At 43.2% G+C, this 15,480-nt stretch overlaps 1 long non-coding RNA gene across 3 annotated transcripts in view; it reads right to left on the bottom strand.

Moving 5' to 3' along the window:
- LOC120369305 overlaps nt 1–15,480 on the bottom strand; it is a 128,172-nt gene that overhangs the window by 26,933 nt on the left and 85,759 nt on the right. The window contains exon 7 of one of the 3 annotated variants that reach the window (XR_005583081.1): nt 10,500–10,611. The exons of the other annotated variants lie outside the window; for them this stretch is intronic. This is a non-coding gene — a long non-coding RNA (uncharacterized LOC120369305). Of the gene's footprint in view, nt 1–10,499; nt 10,612–15,480 lie in introns of those variants that run through there. 3 annotated transcript variants of the gene reach the window in all.

Genomic DNA, 15,480 nt, shown 5'->3' with positions numbered 1-15,480 from the left:
CTTGCCCATATGACTCCAGACTCCATTTTGCTGTAATTTTCCACAGTAAGAACAAAGAGGTTCTTACACCTGGAAGAGCCTATATAAGGCTAATGCCTCATCTCCATCTTGTCTTCAATCCTGCTTCTTACCTCTGGAGGGACTTTGCTACAAACTGAAGCTCTGCACAAAGGACTGATGACCCATCCCAGCAGGGGATGTTCTCCAGAGACTTGACTTAAACCTGCAGTTTACTCCATCACTGCTACAAGCCTGAACTAAGAACTTTGTCATTACTGTATGTAATTTATTTCATTTAACCAATTCTAACTCTCATCTCTACCTTTTTCCCTTTATGAATAAACCTTTAGATTTTAGATTCTAGAGGATTGGCAACAGCGTGATTTGTGGGTAAGATCTGATGTGTATATTGACCTGGGTCTGGGGCTTGATTCTTTGGAATCGAGAGAACCTTTTTCTTTTATTGGGGTGTTGGTTTCCATAATCATTCATCCCCAGGACGAGTGGCACTGGTGGTGATACTGGGAGACTGGAGTGTAAGGAAATTGCTTGTGTGACTTGTGGTTAGCCAGTGGGGTGAAACCGAAGTCCTTTTTGTCTGGCTGGTTTGGTTTGCCTTAGAGGTGGAAAAACCCCAGCCTAGGGCTGTAACTGCCCTGTTTAAGCAATTGGTCCTGAATTGGCACTCTCAGTTGGGTCCCGCCAGAAGCGCATCGTCACACCAGCCAATAGTCACCTGGATCATCCCATTTGCCCTTTTTGAATACTAGTACAACATTAGCACTTTTCTGGCCTTCTGAATTTCCCCAGTAGTCTAAAATATATTAAAAGTTAACTTCAATGGGCCAGAGATCTTTTCAACCAACTCTTTTATGACTTCTGGGTGCAAGGTATTCAGCTTGCTGATTTGAAAATGTGTATCCCTAATAGATGGCAATGTTTAACATCCTTCAGAGTTACTAATGGACTGGAAAGTAGTTCAGGTAGCTTCTTTCTAAATACAGAAGATAAATATTTGTTGAACACTTTTGCCTTTTCTGTATCAATATTAAACATTTTGCCATCTCCATCTAGCAATGGGCCTATATCACTGCTAGGATTTTTTTTCTTCCCAAAAAGCTCCTTCTTATTGTCTTTAGCCGTTCTGGCCATGGATTTTTTCCTTCCTAGCAGAGAAAGGCATAACAAGAACCAGTGCTGGTGTAGCTGAAGCCAGACAAATTCAAATTGGAAAGTAGGCACAATTTTTTTTAACCATTAGAACAAACAACAAAAGGAAGGTGGTAGATTCTCCATCTCTTGATGTCCTCATATCAATGCCTCGATGCCTTTATGGAAGATATGATTTACACAAACACAAGTTATTGGGTTCAATACAGGGGTAGCTAGGTGACCTTTAATGACCAGTTATAAATAGGAGGTCAGACTAGATGATTGGCTGATTTGTTCCGGCCTTAAATTCTAAGAATCAATTAATATAGAACTTGCAAGGCAGTATGAACTCATTGCCTAGGGTAGACACATGTACAATGTTTCACAATCTGAATTAATAATAGTAACTCGTTCAGCTTCAAAACTTACTTTACAACAATCTTGATAGGAACCTGTTACAAAAACAAAGGCATACACTGTAATCTTGATAATCTTCAAAAGACATACATACGCATGTACCCTTCCTTACTAATTAGGTACCTCATTTCAAGAAATAGTCAATTGACTGATTTGGGTCATCACGCGAGACACAGTCTCTATTAATTATCACCGTATCTTTGCTCAGCCATCAGCTCAGTTATTGTTCACATCAATAGCTGACATTGCAAACACAGATGAAGCAGCTGACTGTATAGGTGTGCTAGTGAGCAGCCTCCACAGCTGGAAAAGAGAAATGTTCAGTTAAAGGTACCTAGCCAAGATAGGTACTTGATATCAGCAGAAGGCTTCCCAGGTGGCTGGCCAAGGGTCTCAGTCATCTCCCCTCCAGATGTCAGATGTTTTGAAGGAGTCCGGCCATTTTATCCCATTTCTTGTGGGTGTTACAAGTTGGTTCCTCTATTCACAGAAGCAGACATGCACCAATCAAATGGTGACCCATATTTCTGACACAGATTTGAAATGTCCAACCAAAATGACAGTTGTCACCTCTCATCATCCTGTCAGAAAATGAAACATCACTTCTGGATTCTTGCAACTGGCTCTGGAGAATTCCAGTCTCTTTGTACAAAACATCTTGTGCCTAATCAGTTTATGTAACAAAAGTTAGGCCATAGCCATTTGTACAGCCATCTTGGGTCATACATTGAATACCTGCTGCTGACTTAGCTCCAGTCAGCAACCTACTTCCACAAGTTTCTTTTCCCAGCACACTTCACATGGCGATGCTTGCCCGAGTTCCAGTTTTTCCATTAGCACTTTGCTGACTGCTGAAATATCCAGTTTAAGTTTACAAAGTTTATACAAAGTCTATCCACATTCTGTGATGCTCTTTATACTTGTTTTAACAGTCCACTATGCAATAACACAGTCACCGTTGTTCTCCAGCAGGCAAGAACAGCTCCATAATCTTTCATTTCTGTTCTCCTTATTTACAAAATAATTGTAAGACCACTGTATGTATAGTTGAGGTGTGTCAATGCCTTATTGATCAAACCATTACATTTCCGATTATTTTACTGTGTGATCAAGTGTCCTTATAACACATTATTTGGTTTCAATCACTTTAATTACTGCCTCTTCCAGCCAGGGCCGGCTCCAGGCACCAGCATTCCAAGCAGGTGCTTGGGGCGGCAACCTGCAAGGGGCAGCAGTCTGGGTGTTTTTTCTCCCAAGCAGCGCGCCAAATTGCCACCGCGGACGGCAGGGGCAGTATGTGTGCTGTTAAGGCAGCACGCGCATTTCTGCGTCGGTGGCAATTCGGCAGCAGCTTCTATGTTCAGCTGTGCACGGCGGCACAGCTTCTGTCTTCCAGCTGAAGACAGCAGCTGCCACCGAATTGCCGCAGCCGCGGAAATGTGCCTGCCGCCCAAATGACGCACGGACTGCCCCCGCTGTCCGCGGCGGCAATTCGGCGCGCTGCTTGGGGCGGCAAAAACTGTAGCTGTATTTCACTAACTTGTGGTAACAAACATGCTTGATTGCAAATACTATCCTTACTTCTTAACGTCATCCTAATTTAAAAGAAATCAATATGAACACAACCCCTTCCTTCCGAAGAGAAGTCCCCCAAAAGACAAACACTGTCATTAATATTTACATCTTGCATAAAGCTGTATCAATGTTTAGTAACTTTCCTTAAAACTTTTTTGCCAAAATAATGTATTCAGTTTAGTTCCCTGTATTTAGCACTAACTACTTGTGATGGGTGTCCACCCCAAACAGGACTGAAAGGGGTGAAGGTGGCCAGGTAGGTCTCTTAACTCCAAAGGCTGCACCTGCAAGCAGCTTCAGCTGGACAGGAACAGTCGGGGCCTATAAAACCAGAAGGCTGGCAATAGGCTGTTGCTGGGAAAGGGCAGTCACTCTCTTGAAAGAGGGAGGAGGGTTTGGAGCTGGTGCACCCAGAGCAAGGAGGGGAACCACGAGTGGTAGGAAGCAGTCCAAGGAAGGAGCAGTGAGGGCTGGGAGAGGAGAGCCCAGAATTGTTGGGTGGAGGATCCCTGGACTAGGAACCCAGAGTAGTGGGCGGACTGGCGTGGGCAGTGAAAGGGAAGACTGCCTGGGTCACTATGGGCATGACAGAGACTTTGGAAGACTGTACCCCGGAAGTGGGGGAACACTGTGAGACCTAGCAGGAGGGCTGAGTCACGAAGAGGATGCTGTGGTTCCCGGAGCGAAAGAGGGGCTGCAGACCAGAGAGAGATGGAGTGACAGCAACTGCAGACAGGGGTGTCGCCCTGTAGAGCTAATACCCAGAGTGACCAGGAGGAGGCATCAGTCAAGCGGTGAGTGGTGCATCCCTTGACACTACTATATCTGGCAAAATCATATATTATCTTAATATTTAGTATCTATATTTCAATTCATTCATTCAAAGTAGATTAGAAAAAAGGAAAAAAGTTAGTTTCTCTTCAGCTAACAGTGTGGTTAACAGGCTTCCTGACTTGCCAGTGCTCTTTACATGTTCTTGTGAAAGGCTGAAGAAATTCTACCACTGGGATTTAAGTTTCTATTTTCTCAGGTCTTTGTCTTTTCTCTTCTGAAAAGTCTTGATTCCTGGGTAATTCTTAATTAACTGTTAGGATCTGGGGTGAAAGTAGGCAGGACTTGTGGCAGTAAGATGGGAGCCAGGAACCAAAGCCAGGGGTCAGAGCTGGTGGCAGAGTCAAGAGTCAAACCAAAGGTCAGAGTCAGAGATGGACTCAGGAATCGGGCCGAGGGTCAATACCAGGTATCAGGGTCAGTGCTGGGATTCCAGGGGTTCAGCAGGACTCAATATCCAAGCTGAAGCCAAGGTCAATACCAGGATTTTAGAGGCATAGAAGTGGGGTGATCATGGCAGCTAGCTAGAAATCCACATTGTTGTCTGGACACTTCCTCGTACTCCCCATGGGCTGATGTAGGCTCAAGGAGCCAATCGGGGATCACTAAGTCCACTGTCAGTCAGATCACTGATGGTGGAACGTCCCATGATGTGCAACCTCTGCAAATTGTTGGGTGACAGGAAGCAGTTAGGTTAAAGATGCAGTTGGATGGCAGCATAAGGTGGTTGCTTGTCTCATAGTCCTCTAGTTCCTGGGTTCAAGTTCACTGGTACTTCTAATTAGCAATATGTCCTAATTTTGAGAGGTTAGTCACTACACAAGCCACTGATATAAAAATGTTTCAGTCATGTTTACAATTAATTTACTAACCCTTCCTTTCTCTGTTACAGTTGAAACGTTTTCTGCAGTAATTTATCTAATTACAAAGGATGATCCAATCACTACCCAAAAAATTAAGAGAATAGAGACATAGTATCATAATTTAAATGTATATAGCACCTTCCATCTCAAATCACTTTGAAAACAATGTATAACACATACAAAACTCACTTCACCCTGATGAAAAATGGAGCAATAGTGTGGCAATAGTTTAACAATGTACAGCAACATTGCACAACAGTTAAGGAAGTAAAGAACAGGATAGCTAATTTAAACTGCTGTTGGACTGTAGGAATGAAGGCTGTAATTACTGAAGCTGGAAGTTAGCCATGCCACTGGAGCTAACTCTTATCTCTACCTTTCACCTTGCCTCACTTTTATGCTGAAGATACTCAGGTGTGGTGGTGTATCTTTCAACAACATCTTAATTGATTCCTCCCTGTCCTTTCTTACACAGGTAAACATATGGCTTTGCCACAACTTCTTTTAGATAATCTCAGAAGCACTTTACTTGGGTTAGACAAGGAGCATCCTTAAACACAACTCCATATCTTCCACATTTATCCATAGTTTATCTATAGTGCACTAATCACAGTACACATCACCTCAGAAATCCTGTTTGCCTTCATTCTCTATAACTCCAGTGTCGTCATTGACTCTGGATCATCATCTCCTTTCGTATCTCCTGTTTCTACAAATCTATCACCAGTTCTGCAGCTCTGTTTAAGACTGTGTTAAACGCTGAAATATTTATCCATACATTCAACTCCTCTCCCCTGGACTATTTCCAACACTCTTCTCTGTGATTCCCTCAGCTTCTCAGACTCCAGTGTGCAGTGTTGCTGCCCACCTTCTCACTCATCTACAGTACAGTCACAATACCTCACAATCTCATCTAAAATAGAGCATTTCCAACAGCACAAATGCCCCTAGTATTGCAGTAGGGCATTGGTTCTTAACTGATACTGAAATGAGAGTGCAGCTTACTGAATCACCAGCTCCACTTTCTGCAACAGTTCCTAGGTTTTCATGGTGGTTTTCTCATGGAAGCATTGTCTGGGCTCAAATCCAGTTCAGCTGACAAGATTAGGCAAGATCAGAGACTGAGGTGGAATTAGCTGTAGATCAAAATTGAAGTTCAGTACATGGCTTTATATTTCATTCTATTTTCATGTTTGGAAAAATTCCTAGAGATTAATATCGAGATTCATCAACCACTCCCATTTCAGCACCCCATGGGAATCATAGCAGTGAGATGGGAAAGACCCACTGTATCGCTGATTCTCAAATTGTGGTCTGTGTACTACTTGCTTGTGTCCTGTGAAGCTTGTGTCATATGGAGCTGTAAAAGCAGCTAGAAACAAGGAGGAGCCATCCTAACTTCTTCATTATGTAGACAGGGAAGAAAGGAAGCAGCAGCCACAGCAGGACCAAATCCCACCAGCTGAACTGGAGCTGCCAACCACACCCTGGGAGTCACCAGAGGGCTAACACCCCCAGCAGGAGAGGAATGCCAAAGGGAGGTTGGAACCAGGCAGAGTGGCAACATTTTCTAACACTTGTTTGGATCCTCATATAGACTTTATTATAAAAAAGTAAATAAGGTTAAACTCTTTGAACCATGAGCAGGAATAATTTACAATATAAATATGGGTAGTTTCCTCTTACAGAGAGAGAGACTCTAAAATAGCGACGTGTGAATTAGAACATGCCAAACAAGCTGAAAAGCTTCTGCTGTAGAGCCCCTATTTTATGAACTAATTTGGGATTGAGAAGTTCATAAAATTGAGTATCTTATAATTTACAGTAAGTATGGTACATACGTTAATTTATTAATTGTTCAGTGGTAGTGTATGTAACAAATGTATACAATGTGCCTATTACAGTCTTGCTCTGTGTGCGCATAACCTCTGCTCACTGCTCAAATACTTACATGGATACCTTGTTGTTCAAGGGATAAAAATAGGTTATATATCCATTCATAAGATCTGTGGTCATAAAACAAATGTTCTAGTGTACTTGGAAAAAGGCAATTAATATATAACCTCATTTATCAAATGAGAGGCCACAAAGTACAGCCCTGCTATAAAACTGTTATGATGAAACCAGCATTCCTGTATTGCACAAAGAAAGAATGCAGATAGGAGTTTGCTGCGTGGATAGAGTTAGGGTATGTCTACACTACAGGGTTATTCCAATTTTACAGAAACCGATTTTTGAAAACAGATTGTATAAAATCGAGTACACGCGGCCACACTAAACACATTAATTCGGCGGTGTGTGCCCATGTACTGAGGCTAGCGTCGACTTCTGGAGCATTGCACTGTGAGTAGCTATCCCATAGTTCCCGCAGTCTCCCCTGCCCATTGGAATTCTGGGTTGAGATACCAATGCATGATGGGGCAAAAACAGTGTCGTGGGTGGTTATGGGTAAATGTCATCAGTCAATCCTTCCTCCGTGAAAGCAACGGCAGACAATCATTTCACGCCCTTTTCCCTGGATTGCCCAGGCAGATGCCATAGCACAGCAACCATGGAGCCCATTCAGCCTTTTTTCACTGTCACCGTATGTCTACTGGATGTTGCTAACAGACACGGTACTGCAGCACTACACAGCAGCATCCCCTTGCCTTTTGCAAGTTAGCAAAGATGGTTACCAGCCCTACTGTACCGTCTGCTGCTTTGCAAGTTGACAATGATGGTTACCAGTCATACTGTACCATCTGCTGCTGTCATGGGTGCTCCTGGCCGGCCTCGGTGAGGTCGGCTGGGGGTGCATGGACAAAAATGGGAATGACTCCCCAGGTCATTCTCTTCTTTAAGTTTTGTCTAAAAGCAGAGTCAGTCCTGCCTAGAATATCAGGCAAGCCTACTAAAGAACTAGAGAGGCAAACTGCCGCTCCAGGTCAGAGCCCCAGACATCCCGCAGAAATGATGAACTGCATGCCATTCTAGGGGGTGCCCCTGCAACAACGCCACCCATTGCTTCCCTCCTCCCCCACCCCTCCTGCGCTACAGTGGCAGTTATCCCCCCATTTGTGTGATGAAGTAATAAAGAATGCATGAATAAGAAACACTGACTTTATTGCCTCTGCAAGCAGAGATCAAATGGGGGCGGGGAGGGCAGCCTCCAGCTGCTATGATATTCCAGGCAGGAGTGAATCTCCAGGAGACAAAGCTTAAAGAAGAGTGACTGGGAGTCATTCCCATTTTTGCCCAGGCACCCCTGGCCGACCTCACCGAGGCCAGCCAGGAGCAGTCACAGGAAGACAATGACGGCTATCGGTCCTACTGTACCGTCTGCTGTCTGGAAGGGAAGGGAAGGGGATGCTGCTGTGTAGCGCTGCAGTACTGCATCTGCCAGCAGCATCCAGTAGACATACGGTGACATTGAAAAAAGGTAAGAAACAATTTTTTTCCCTTTGCTTTCACGGGGCAGGGCTGACGATATATACCCTGAACCACCCGCGACAATGTTTTTGACCCTTCAGGCTTTGGGAGCTCAGCCAAGAATTCAAATGATTTTCGGAGAGTGCGGAAACTATGGGATAGCTACAGTCGTCAATCGCCCCTCCCTCTGTGAGCGTCCAGTTCATTCTTTGGCTTTCTGGTACGCTTGTCTCAGCTCCTTAAGTTTCACGCAGCACTGTGTTGAGTCCCTGTTCTAGCCTCTGTCCATCATACCTGTGGAGATTTTTTTCAAATGTTTTGGCATTTCATCTATTGGAACGGAGTTCTGATAGAACAGATTCATCTCCCCATACAGAGATCAGATTCAGTATCTCCCATACGGTCCATGCTGGAGCTCTTTTTTGATTCTGGGACTGCATGGTCACCTGTGCTGATCAGCACTCCACGCTGGGCAAACAGGAAATGAAATTCAAAAGTTTGCGGGGCTTTTCCTGTCTACCTGGCCAGTGCATCCGAGTTCAGATTGCTGTCTAGAGCAATCACAATGGTGCACTGTGGGATAGCTCCCGGAGGCCAATACCGTCGAAATGCGGCCACACTAACCCTAATCCGAAATGGCAATACCGATTTCGGCGCTACTCCCCTCATCAGGGAGGAGTACAGATATCGATATTAAGAGCCCTTTATATCAAAATAAAGGGCTTCGTTGTGTGGACGGGTGCAGGGTTAATTCGGTTTAACGCTGCTAAATTCGAAATAAATTCATAGTGTAGACCAGGCCTTAGTGTCACACACTAGCAGAAGAAGAAAACTGGTATTGCTGTAGAAACAAGACTTTGCTTAAAATGACATCCTGACAAATACAAAATGTTCAAAGGGAATTTGAACACTTACCGAAATGGCAGAAATACTGAACTGTTTGGCAATCAAAGCATATCTCAGTTTAACACTGTTACTAAAACAGACAAATATGAATTTAAGTCTTGAATCATAATAATTTATAAGGGATTTCCCTTGGAACTCATACAGATTGGAGGGACAGACCTGACATACTTCTAGTTATGCAAATTGTCCTCCCTTCCAGTTTCTTGAATGGGTTGAGTAGCATCGTGAGAACTTTTTTCCTCTTAGAGATGCATTTATAAGCGTATGTTACTAAAAATCTGGAATAAATTATGCTGTTTGGCTCTTGAAATGCTTTGAAAGAAGTCATTATTTAAACACGTTTAATTCCATTCCAATCTACTAAAAGTGACATAAGGATTTTTTTGTTAGCAATGAAAAAGAAATAATTTAGCATATGTAGATTTGCATGAAACCCATTTTCTGAACTAACTGTACAGAATTTTGCTCTTGCCAGGTATATTCTCTCACCCATGTAAAACGGCAACACACGGTAGAGTAACATATGGCACATGTCATTATGTTACAAACCAAATTAAACACATATTAGGAAGAAATAACCTGGGCAATTATGCTGTGCCTACATAAATTCCTGTATATTGTTTATGTGCACCCATGGAGCATTTGGAGATCTCTTGGGATGAAAAACTGTATATAAACATAAACTCATCAGTGTAAGACCATTACACTGTGACAAAAAAAATAAAATGAACAGGCTGTACGATGCAAGGTAGTGGCATTGTACAGTATCTTGCAAACATAATAAAGAAATATTAAATTCTTTACATTTGCACAGAGCCTTATAATCTCAAGACACTTTACAAATATAATTTAATAAAGTATAAACACATCTCTCTAAGGTAGGTGCTAATCATATTTTACAAATAGGGAAACTGAGGCATTGGGAGTGTTGGCTTCAGGGGGAGGGAGGGTTAGTCATGATGAGGGAGTCAGAGGGCCAAGCCAGAGCGACCCCCCATGCACCAGGCTGCAACACCATTCACTCAATTTTGGCCCGGCCACTGGTTCACACCGTACATAGTAACATACTTAAGTCTGCACGCGCCACTGGTTTATGCAATGCTGCATATATAGAAGGTACTGCACAAGGAGTAAAATGTTTCAATGTCCATATTTTATGGAAAATGAATGTGTCCACCTTCAAACACACATTGGACTGTTGACATAAACATTTATAATTAAATCATAAACACAAGGTATTCAGAAACAAAGTCCCAGTTTGTTTCAAACAAAAGTGTCATTAGGTACTCCAGAAGAAACATGAAAAAGCAGGAGGTCTTCAGACTCTTATCATATTCCTTAACGAGGCCTCCCTCGACCCAGTCTCACTCAAGTCTTTCCTTCTCAACTATATAGTGGGCAGAAGGGCTATCGTTGCTTGAGATTATGCCAATTTGGGAAATAAACCCTGGCCAAAGCTCTGAAAGACAAGGCAGACCAGAAGACATAAGAGAGGCATAAGAGAGGCAATAAACCCCTTTCATAGGGGACCATGGGTCTCATCCACAAAACAATTTTGGTGCCTAAACACCAGAGTTAGGCACCTAAGACCCCAGCCACTGCACCACTGCAATCCACAACATTCCTGCCTGACTGCTGCCCCTTGTAGGCACCTAAATTCACTCCGTACCTAACTTTCTGCTGTAGAAGTTCTGGAGGCACCTAAGTTTTAGACCCTGGGACATGTGCACTGCTGCCCCACTCTAGGTTTCCAGCGGCCTATCTCCCACCTAAGCCCTGCAAAGATTCAGGAAGCCAGGGGAAGACAGGCAAGGCCTGATCTGAGAGGCAGCCTCTGAGCATGCTTAATAGATTGGGTCCCAGTCTTGGTGGTGGTGACACCCAGCTTTTTTGTAACCCAGAGGTCGAAGCACTTGCATGGGATGTTGGAGACCCTGGTTCAGTTCCCCCTCCAGGTGAGTGCCCTAACTACTGAGCTAAAAACTATAAGGTGGGAGGCACCTGCACTTCCTCCCATTTTGTATGAAGTAAAGCAGGTTCCCATAAGAAGTAGCTTACATGCCTAAGCTGCCTAATTCCAGGCGGCTGGTTCCTGTTTGTGGATCACTAAGCAGAGATCGATACCTCCCTGTAGGCTAGACATAGGTGTCTAACTCAGGTGGGGCTTAGCACAACCCCCTGTCATCAGCATCTCCCATTTGCTAGCTTAGGCAGCTCCCCGACCAGTGTGATGGCTTTTGTGGCTCTCATTCTTAGGCGCCTCTCTCTCCATTCATTGTACAGACAGCCTAGTCTTTTAACTCAGCTTCGTGGATTACAGTGTTGTTTCTTTGATTTTTCTAGGTTCCTAAAAGTTAGGCACTGTGATACTCAGTACTGCAACGTCTAAGTCCTTTCATGGATCCTACTTGCCACCCAGTGCATCCCATCATTAATCCTATCCAAAATTCAAGTTCAGATCTAGATATCAAAGAGCCTTCTGATCCAGAACTGATAGAGACTGAGGGTATGTCTATACCATGAGCATTTGAGCGGCACTGCAACTACACAGCTCAAGCACTGTTGCATAAACCCTTGCTATAATGACGGAAGGTTTTTTTGGCTGCTGTAGTTAATCTACTCCGCTCAAGAGGCAGTAGCCAGTCAACAGAAGAATTCTTCCATCAACCTAGGGGCTTAGGTCAGCTTAACTACATCTCTCAGGCATGTGAAAAATTGTTGCTAGGTCGACCTAAGTTTTAGGTGTGGAACAGGCCTTGAGCATACTGTCAGTCTAACCCGGGAGCAAGGGAAAGTCTTCAAACCCAAAAGACAAGGCAGCCATCCCCTCGTCCACTAAAGGGCAGAAATAGACTGTGTACCACTAACTCTAGTTCGTAGCCACATTTTTGGGATGCCCCTGTGCCTTCGGCATCAAATCACTACACTCTAGAAAGCGCTGACTTTTGGGGCTGCACAGATGCCCTGCCCTGGAGAGGAAGGCTCAGAACTGAGGATTTATAAGGAACCATGGCCTCAAAGCTGCCACTGATGTTGGTCATAGTTTATGTACCTCAAAAGTTGTTTCATGTTGTCATAGGTTTCCTTCATGTGGACTGCATGACCAACTGGAATTGATGGCAAAACATTGCCATTATGCAGTAAAACAGCTTTAAGACTCGTCTTCGATGAATCAATGAATAGTCTCCACTCATCTGGATCGTGAACGATGTTGAGGGCTGCCATCACACCATCGATGTTGTTGCAGGCTACAAGATCACCTTCCATGAAGAAGAATGGGACAAGATCCTTTTGACGCTCACGGAACATGGAAACCCTAACATCACCTGCCAGGAGATTCCACTGCTGTAGTCTGGAGCCCAACAGCTCTGCCTTACTCTTGGGTAGTTCCAAATCCCTGACAAAGGTCATTCAGTTCACCTTGTGTTATGAGGTGTGGTTCAGAGGAGGAGGAGGATGGGAGAAAATGTGGGTCCTGTGACATTGATGGTTCAGGACCTGAAGTTTCATCCTCTTCCTCTTCCTCGTCTGATTCAAGTGAGAATGATTCTGGTGCATCAGGAACCGGCAGTCCTTCTCCGTGGGGTACTGGGTGTATAGCTGATGGAATGTTTGGATAATGCACAGTCCACTTTTTCTTCTTTGACACACCTTTCCCAACTGGAGGCACCATGCAGAAGTAACAATTGCTGGTATGATCTGTTGGCTCTCTCCAAATCATTGGCACTGCAAAAGGCATAGATTTCCTTTTCCTGTTCAACCACTGGCGAAGATTTGTTGCACAAGTGTTGCAGCATATGTGTGGGGCCCACCTCTTGTCCCGATCTCCAATTTTGCAGCCAAAACAAAGGTGATAGGCTTTCTTAACCATAGTGGTTATACTGCGCTTTTGTGATGCAAAAGTCACTTCACCACAAACATAGCAGAAGTTATCTGTACTGTTCACACAAGTACGAGGCATCTCTGCTCACTTTGGCTAAACAGAAATGTGTCCGTTTGCAAAATCAAACACTGACAAATAAGAGAGCACGACACTGTATGATTTCTAGAGCTGATATAGGGCAATTTGTTCAGCAGAGTGATGTAAGCTTTGTTATGATTGCATCATCCATGACTTCTAGGAATAACATGATGCAATTCATATCATGTATGATGCAATACCAGCTTCAGATTGCATCATTCATTGTTTTGCCTAAAAAGCAAGTACTGTCCAAACCCAGTCATAGATTTATTCATAGATCCAGTCAAAGATGTATTTTAGTCATTTCTGGTTTAAATTGAGATCCCTTCCCTTTATAACTCACTTATCCTCCGCTATTCTCAAGTCAAGGGTCGTACATACTGACCCAATAGCATTTCTTTGAAAACTAGAGCCAATCAACAATTTTAAGCATCATTTTCGTTCTCAGTGACCCAGAATTAGTAAAGTTTGACTACATTTATTTCAGAAGCATTTTGCCTGTAGAGCAGTGTAATTTATGGAAGGAAGAAATCACCTTATTGTAACTGCTCTCTCAACATGCAATTAAAAGACCACCGAAGGGTATCCCATTATACAAATGACTTAAGGGTAAGGTTGGAGGTAGTATAACAGATCCTATTTTCCCTGTAAATAAGCTATCATTTTTTCATTCCGGGCTTTAAGTCTGTAGGAGCTTGGCCTGAAGACAGAATGTATTTTTAAGATGTATGGAAAATACCCTATTAAACTATAACTTGTGAGAGGAGATATGTTGGAAGGCCCCAGTCATGAAGAAATAATGTTTCCAGTTATTAATTGAAGAGCATTGTTATTAGTTTACAGCCTTGTTTTTGCTAAACATAATTTGCTTTGGTAAATCACTCTGAGCCTGACCTCCAGATAATAGCTTAGAGGAGATAAGGTTTGTAGCATGTACTTTAGAATCATTATATTTTATCTTAGATTTTTTTTTCATACTTCAGAACATCCACCAACTCTTCCGTTAAAAAACAAATTAATGAGACTGTAATTATGAATGTTGTAATAAAGACAATGAGTAATGGTCTTCAGAAATCTACCATGCTTCAATACATATACTGTGTAAGGGACACACAGCTGGGTCCCATCACATCAATGAAAATAGGGAATTTGAACTTGTCTATGTACTTAAGTGGCCCCTCTCTCCATAATATCTGAGCTCTTCCCAATCATGAATGAATTTATCCTCACAGCATCCCGCTGGGGTAGGCGGTAGTATTGCTCCCATTTTATAGACAGTGAATAGAAGCATAGAGAGATTAAGTGATTGTGCCCAAAGACATATAATAAACCTGTGGCATAGCCAGGAATGAAACCCACATCTCCTGAATCCCACCCTAGTCCCTTAACCCTAACACCATCCTTCTCTCATTATTGTAATACATTTTAATAGCCCCCCACTGGTTTCATCTCCATTAAATTCTATAGTTTCCTTTCATAATAGCGGCATCTATGAGTGACAGATGATCTGGCCTCAGTTATACATGCCTTCAGCCTCTCCTATCTGAACCACACCAGTGTGATGCATATGTGCATGAAGCCTTCACACCTTAGGAAAGTCCAGCTATAATGGAACGTTGCAGTGCCCCTCAATAACACATCCACCATGAACACCTCAAGCCACACACTACACTGGCTTCCCATAAAATATCCAATCAAGTTCAAAGCCTCAGGCCTTAGTATCAAGGCACACAACTGCCTGGACCAAGCACATCTAAAAGACCACCTACAGGTCCAGGATGAGGACTGTGATCAGTCAGCAAAGCCACTCTGGCACAATGGAATGTTCTACCAGAAGGGTAATGCTTATCTGTGCAGGAAACAGAGCTTTCTTGGGGGCTGGGCTGAGCAAATGCCCCCTGGACTCATCACAAACCTCACCACTTTCTACTCTGAGGGCAAGGCCCATTTCTTTGACCTGCCTTTGCTAATATAAATAAACAACAGCATAGGTACATTTATATCTTAAAAATAAAATCACTAAAACAAAACATTACACTTTTCTCACACATCTTCCCTGGGGAGCTATGATCGCAGGCTATAAATCATGAATGGTATGGAGACCATGAACAGAGAAGTGTTGTCTACCCCTTAACATAACACACAAACTAGCGGTCACCCAATGAAATTAATAGACAACAGGTTTAAAACAAACATAACAAAGTACTTCTTCACACAAGGCACAGCCAACTTGTGGAACTCATTGCTAGGGGTTGCTGTGAAGGCCAGAAGTATAACTGGGTTAAAAAAAAGAATTAGACAAGTTCATGGAAGATTAGTCCATCAGTGGCTATTAGTCAAGACGGTCAGGATCCAAACGCATGCTCT

Source organism: Mauremys reevesii, linkage group 1 (assembly GCF_016161935.1).
Source record: "Mauremys reevesii isolate NIE-2019 linkage group 1, ASM1616193v1, whole genome shotgun sequence".
Lineage (NCBI taxonomy): Eukaryota > Metazoa > Chordata > Testudines > Geoemydidae > Mauremys > Mauremys reevesii.
Note: the sequence above shows the minus strand (reverse complement) of the source record. Positions and strands in the feature narration are given on the sequence as shown.